Genomic DNA, 7,898 nt, shown 5'->3' on the forward strand with positions numbered 1-7,898 from the left:
CCCCCCCCCCCCCCCCCCCCCCAAGCCAAAACTGCACAGTCATCCCCCAATCTTCTGGTGCAAATTGAAAACTCATCTCTTTGAGGAACTTGTCCCGCTCTCTTCTATTTATCTCTACTATCTTAATTAAGTCTCCCTCACCTCTACCTTCCTCCTCCAGTTGCACCTGATATTGCCCCTCCCTGCACAAACTGTGTGTTTTACCTTGCACTTACTTATCAGGCCTGAACCCATAGGAATATTTGATATATATCTTCATGGCACTGTGGCTTTAAACCACAACGTGCTTGTGATATTGGCCATCCAAGGGGTAAAACTGCTGTGGTAGGCTGATAGCAGCCAGATCATGGCCATCCAACAAAAAAATATTTGGCTCATTGTTTTGTGTTTATAGTTTGTATATAAACTATTATATTTTTATAAGAAATAAACAAAGAAAACATATAGACCTGCATTTCCTCTACCCTTGTAAAAAGTCTCTCTTTGGGCTGGGTGACAGCAGGATAGTGGGAAACATTACGGAATGGTATTTTGGAAAGGAGTTGTTTGTCCTTGGTTTGTTTTGATGGTATGGTTTTGGAAACATGACAAATAAGACAGACTTTGCATCGTCTAGTATTTTTTTCTCTTCGGGGGAAGCAGAGTACGAGTTTCAGGCCAGTCCTTTGTTTTCCCTTCTGTGCAACTGATAAGGACCAAATGAATCAGGGGCTTTCTGTGGAGGGACAGAATGAGAGGAAAAAGGATCCGGATTATGACCTAAAGTCCTGAGGAGGGGACAAGAGATAACTGTAGATATATTCATGTCTGCCCAAAATAGGTTCTCTAAAAGCATGTTCCTTTTTGTGAGGATGCTGTGTGGACACTACTTGCTGATTTGAATTTGGACACAGTGTGTGGTAAGTGGTACACAATTCAACAAGCAGATTTTTTTAAAATCGAGATTTATTTCTGTGTCCTTCGGGGTGGGTGGGCATGTTTGTTAATCAGGATTAGCAGAGAAGTTCATCTGTGGGTTACTGGTACACTGCAACTGGGCAAGATGTCAAAATACTGTGCCGTAGTGATCGCTGTTGTGTGACATTTCACCTGGAGGTGTGTTAAGTCATACTGTAAAGTAATCTGGATTACAGCCACATCCCTGGTTTGGATCTAGATTCTACAGTGCACAGATGGTTTAATCTGTGTATTGAAAACATGTTTTGTTTTGTCTTTTAGCTGTAAGCTGCTTTTCTTCATGCAATTTGATTATTGTTGTTTTAAATTAATATGGCATATCAAAAAACGTCCCACCTGATATTTTTGAAAGGAATATAAGTATCTTTAATATTTAATAATAGAATATGGTCTATGTTAATTTGACTTTCATGATCAAAGTGAACGGTGAACGTCTGTCTTCCTCTGGGAATCCTTGGAAACTGAGCAGACATTGTTGAGTTCACCTCGGGCTCTCGCATGTTATTTATACTCGTCTGCAGACATTTGTCAAATGACTACAAATCCGTCTGACAGCTGCCAAGTACAGCTGTTAGCAGTACAGTGAAGGTGCCTATATTGTCTTTTCTCTGCAACAAATTGCCCTAAAACCAATCAGCCCATAGAAAAGCAGGAAACGGCTCTGTTATAATAGACATCAGTCGTTTCTGTAACAATATTGTTTGACCTCAAATTCAAAGCCGTCTGTCACCAGTAGGTGGCTCATTAGTAACAATAAACAACAAGCGGATTAAATAGAATTAATCAAAATAACTAGATGCACCCTGCAAAACAGGCTTTTATGGTTCTGCGGTACTGTTGTTTAATTAAATAATGATTTATGTTTGTTATGCTCATTGGAGAGATGATCATAACAAACCTAATGATGATGCCGTCTTTTACAAACTACCACACTTGTGTAAATGAGAGAAGCTGTGGAGTGACAGAGTCAGCAATACAGTTTATCAAAGGATAATGTTTGAACTTTTGTGCATATCGTGCATATGCACATTTAATGAAATCTATCTGTTCCCATATCTCAAGTGTAGATTGAAATGGTGAATTCAAGCAATTATTGTGATCTTTCTCTGACCAGGGGCGTTTTCCAGGCTTAGCGCTGACCTCTGTGGGGGGGGTCTGCATGAGAGGATTCTCTCCCGGGAATTTATTTTGATAAACAAGCTCGATATTACAAAGCTTTCCAGTCTAGCACATTATTTACATCCAATGTACATTAATCATTGAAAAAAATGAAATGTGAACTGTTTACCTCTCCATCATCTGCTTCTCTCTCTCTCTCTCCTCTCTCCATCATCTGCTGTCTGTCTGGCCGTGTCTTTCTCTGTCCACTGTGGCTTTAAGAAAGTTTTCATCTATAGTTAAATGAGTCGTTCACCGTTTCATTTGGGAGCCGTAACGTAAAGTAATGTTATGAAACGTGAGGTCAATCAAGCGGCACTTACAATCACGATTAAAAGAAAAGTAGCTATCTTCTTACTCCATAAAAAGATTGATTTGTTCTTTTCCACCTGAACACACACACACACACACACACACACACACACACACATATAAGCATCAAGTTTCGTTTCCTCTCTTCCCTCTATAGTTGCTGAAAGCGTCTAGTGGCAGCCAGCATGCTCTCTCTTAAGATGAGCGGTCTCAGAGTTTACCTGCGGAAGCCGCCTGACAGCTCACCGGAGACCTCGTCCTTCCTCCTCAGTACCCACGGTGAGCTTTATTCCTCTTCATTGTCTGTTGAGAAAAATAGACCCATAGTTTTCAGACTGTACTATGTGATAGTTAAGCATTTTTTTTGGCATGAATACATAACAGCATCAACCAAAAAAAGTACAAAAGAGTGTCTGTTTGCCCTGAATCCATCTTTGTGAGAGTAAAGGAATGTGTCCAAGTTAGATAAAGGATTGTATCACAAAGGTCTGCCTGCACAGACACTTGATCCTGCCGGGTGTCTAACATGAGAAGCGTATTACTCGCAGCAACAAGTGGGCTCCGATGTAGCAACAAGTCCTTTGGTCCCCTCACCTATCGGGTGACAACCTGAATCATTTATAGAGGTTGTTAGCCAGACTGGTGGAGGGTGCACCTAAAGCCATAATCATCCATCATCCAGTATTTGCCTCTCCACATAAATTAAAACGGATAACATACTACAGGGGTGCGTGTGGGGGTGCATGGCTTTTGTATTTATTTGCCTGGAATGTGTCAGGAACAGGTCTGAGGGGAAGACTTATTCGTAGGATTAATTTTCCACACAGCTTTGTTGTCAAACGTCACAGGAATGATTGCTTTAATGTCCAAGAGAATCGCTGATAGTTCAAATGAACGGAGGATAATAGATCATGTCTATTTTTAGTTTTCTAAGGGAGATGAACCCTAGAGCCAGATGCTTTGAAGCACTGGCCCAGAGAATGAACCCATGTCGTTGTTCTTCAACGTTTATGGAGCATCAACAGCTTTCTCCCTCACCTCCAAAAGCCTTTTTTTTTTTGCAAGTTCTCCCATTTTGCTGCGGGGCTTCTCAACATATCCCATTACTTTGTTGAAATAGAAAACAGGTTTATATAGGTAGCCCAAGACGTCTGGGGAGTTATTTCTGCTGCGTTGGCGACACCCAGATCTGACCCATATGGCACACATTAGCCTTTATATTAGCCTCTCCTATTGGCACCACACTCATCAGCCTGACCTCTGCAGTCTTCAAAAGAGATGCCAAGCCTCACATCTGGCATTCCGTCTAAAACAATAAAGGTAATACCATTTTTATCTTTTCTACAGTTTTGTAAATTCTACAGGTGGTTGCAACTTCTGCCACACTTTCCCAACCCGAGTCACTTCAGACCGTTGTGTAACACAAACAACAAAACAGACAAATAAAAAAGTTTACAGACACACGTGCACACACTGAGGTTGGTAACAACTAGGACACAAATGTTTTTTGCTGCCTCATAATAACAGAAATTGGCCCAATTTGCTGCTAGGAAATTTAAAGTGACTTGACAGGTTTTGATGTGTAACTACTGACTGGAGTGGTTTGAGCTAAGTTTCTTCTTTTGTGTCTTTTGCTACCTTTTGTTTGACAGTCCCGCCCACACTGTAGAGTTGATTACTGCACCAGTGAACGAAGTTTGAGGCAATGCCTGAGTCAGACAGAGAGAGGTTATAGATGAAAGGTTGAAGGGGACAAAAAGAGGACTGAGAGATAAGACACCGGAGAATAGATAGATAAACACTGCAAGAGAATGGCAGACTTAGAGATATTAATCAGACCAACTTCGTTTTTTGTACTTTATTCTTACTCTTCTTTTTAGTCGGTATTTATGAGGAATAAAGACTAAAAATGCTTCGAGAGAAAAAAATGACATGAGAAATGACATGTCGTATTCTTTGCTGCGCGTGCAGCAATGGACTCTCTTCCCCTTGAGTGGATAAGCCTGCCTGGGACTCTGTGTAATTGATGAAAGTTTCTTGTTGTCATGATTAAAGTGCACAGAGCATTTCAGATTATGAGATGTTAAACACAGGCCCAAAGGCCTTTTAGAAATATAAAATTCCAGATCCTGAGTTCGCCCAGAGCTTTCTCTCTGAAGCCATCAAACAATGCTCTACTGTTTTGGCTGTGGGCAGCGGACATAATGGTGTCCCATGGATTCAATGTGGACACAATGAATTTGATCTACTCCTCCATCTCACGGAGGAAGGCGAGTGTTGGGAAGTTATATAACCAGCCCATTAAAAGAAATTCAGCGAGGGAACCGAGAGGACACCTTGCATGTCTCTCATCTAATCTGCTCTTTGTTCCCCCTCTCGTATCAAATGGGAGGAATTGGCTCTCGCCCCAAATGAAGACTTTGAATCCTATACATAGCCGTTTCCCAACTTCTCACAGAAGATGTTACAGAACACGGATTAACTCGGGCCTCCTTTCTTGCTCCTTTCTGCTGATAATGGCTACTTTAGCTGTCACATAAAGACCAACAGTGTCCCCGGGTTTGGCCTTATTGGATGCTGGTGGGGACCAGGGCTTCAAATGTAAATGTCACAAAGAAACAGGGAAGCCTATTAAAGCAGAAAGAGAGGGAGTGGGAGGTACAGGATAACGAAGATACACACACACACACACACACACACACACACACACACACACACACACACAACCTTCAATGGCCTTTTCTCCCATTCTTTTGTAATTTTATTTATTTTGCGATTATATTCAGCACTTTTTAGAAAATATTAAAGACTATTACATTCCTAAATTGTGTCTTTGTGTGGGGAAAAAAATGCAGCGACACCTGAAGAAAGAAGAGGACGTGACCTTCTGTAGTTTTAGCCTCGGGTTGTTATCAGCAACATCACTGAAGCCTCAGAGGTACATGGCGGTGTAGCATCGTCTCCAGTGACGGCATCACTCACAATGACAAAATAGGACATTTCAGAACGAATGCGGCAACATGGATGCTGCTGTTTTTTTTTATTTTTTATGTCTGGACATAGAAAACCAATAGGGACACCACAACATAGAGTATAATGTTGTTCATCTTTGTTGGTCCATGACACATAAATCAGTGCTTTTCTCACAGGTTGGAGATGTTATATATACAAATAATCATGATAGATAATTGCTGACTTGGCTGTACTCATGTCCTGTTACTGGACAGGCAACAGCACTTTATGGTGTTATTGAGCTGGCACATGAACAAGGGCAGGTTTAACATATATATATATATATATATATATATATATATATATATATATATATATGTCTCCTTCCTGGACATACTGTTCTCCATATCTTACTAATTAGATATGCCATGCAGTATTTGCCAGCTTGTAACGTGCTGTATGTCTTTTTTTTTTCTTCCACAATTTCACAAATTTCTCACAATTTATTAAAGGAATAGTTGGCAGTCTGTTAGGTGAGACGCTTTATTGGCAGTTGATTTCTTACAAAGATGGAACAACAAACTGTGACTCAACACAATCCTGGGAAATAGCTAGTAACACAAAAAACAGAGGAAAGGAAATTGAAGTATTACACAGCTTGATGTTGTTGGACAATAACATGTTGGACTGTGATTTTAGCTCTATTGATTCACAACATCAATAACACATGAAATGTCTGTGCGCTGATAAAGATACCTTTTTACCGTAGCAAGAAATTTCTCTTATGATTTGAAGCTTTGTGAATAGCTGTGACTTAACATTAAATGCAAACGCTAGAAAATAGTCTCTTTGTCCTTCATAGTCGGAGTAATACATATTTTCTTATACACAATAGTTGATTTTATCCTTTTTTAAATTTGTTTTTCTAGTTTTCTGTCTTTCAGTATAACCTGTTTTGTGCTCAATACTTTTATTGTTGAGGGGACTCGTTCATTTTTTTACTGCTGCCATTGAACGTCTCATTCTAGAAATGCTATTGTGCTGCATTATTTTAATTATAGACTCTCTTATAGACTTTCTTTCTCTAAAGGTTGTAAGGCTGGCATCTCCCTAAAACCAACGGCTTGTTTCTTCTTGACCGTCCTTCACCAGGACGAGCCACGCATTTTAAATTCATTCCTGCTCTAAATTCTGCCACGGACAGCAGCACATCTGCTGCAGGGCAACTCTGCCACATTCAGTGTGTGAATTCAGTACATTTGTGGAGAGACTAGCAATGGTTGGGAAGTGGACTTTAGCTTCCGATCTTTAATAGATCGGTAGCAGTATGCAAGTCAAGTCAATACTATTCATAGAGTCCAAAATCACAAATTTGCCTCAGAGGGCAGACTCATCAGTCTACCGGATTCGTAGAACTCCAGGAATATTTAATATTCTTTTTAATTTCTTGTGGCAGCTGAACTTTACTTCTTGATGGAAATGTCTCTGATAAGAGTAGATCGAGTAGTCATGCGTAAACGAATCATTTATTCAGAGGTAGAGCATTTCAGAGCCATATACCCGTACCTTAATACGTGTGCTGGAGTGTATTTGCATGTGTTTGTGTGTCGTGGGTGTGTTGTCAGTTTTGCATGTATTGACCCACAGTGCTGTCTCCTCTGCCATGCCCCATTAATTCACTCCTACACTCGCAGGTGTTGACCTCTGCCTCCAAAATGTCAGCGTTCCGCTCTTACAGGCCATTTGCTTTCCAAAAAGACAGCTCCCTTCTCTTTTGCGCCTCCTTACTCTTCACTCCTAAAAACCTTTGCAATGTTTACCTTCCATCGTTAACACCCCAAATTACTGATATTTACCTCAGGGTAGTTATGTTTTTCTTTCTTTTTTGTCAGCTGATGATACAGATACGGCTAATGTATTCATCTATCGGAGCGATGTATTGAGTGTGTACGTTCAGCGTTTCACCTGCAGTGTTTTAAGAATGAAGGAAATGCCATTATAGGATCAATAAAACCCCACTCTTGCTGCTTGTGAACCGCAAACATGAATACCTTTTAAACATTTAAACAACGTTGTAAGCATGTTGTGTCCACTTAAACAAGAGGAATTTCCCAGCAGAGCATGACAAGAAGCCGGAAAAGATTTGACTAAATTTGACCCTACGGTTTAGTCCTGTCAAATAGCACTTTGCACATTGTTTTGCATTCTCTGCTTTTGGGCCATGCAATACTAAATGTAAAAGGAATAGATCGGCTTTTAATGATCTTTCTTCGGCGCAAAATGTACTGTATGTCAGAGTTGTGTGTTATTTTCCTACAGCCTTGGACTTACAGTAGTCAGCTGTCCTGAAACTGTTTTGACATTCTACATTTACCGTCATCCATTCGGTTTGGCTTCTAACTGCAGCTTTATACAGATTGTGTTTGATATTTTGAAGACTGCATCCTAACTACCTTCAGGTTCAGAAGCACCGGGAAGATATCTGTTTTCTCACTTTATTCTTCTGTGCTGGCCAGCAG

Source organism: Anarrhichthys ocellatus, unplaced genomic scaffold, assembly GCF_004355925.1.
Source record: "Anarrhichthys ocellatus isolate YVR2014 unplaced genomic scaffold, GSC_Weel_1.0 scaffold23, whole genome shotgun sequence".
Taxonomy (NCBI): domain Eukaryota; kingdom Metazoa; phylum Chordata; class Actinopteri; order Perciformes; family Anarhichadidae; genus Anarrhichthys; species Anarrhichthys ocellatus.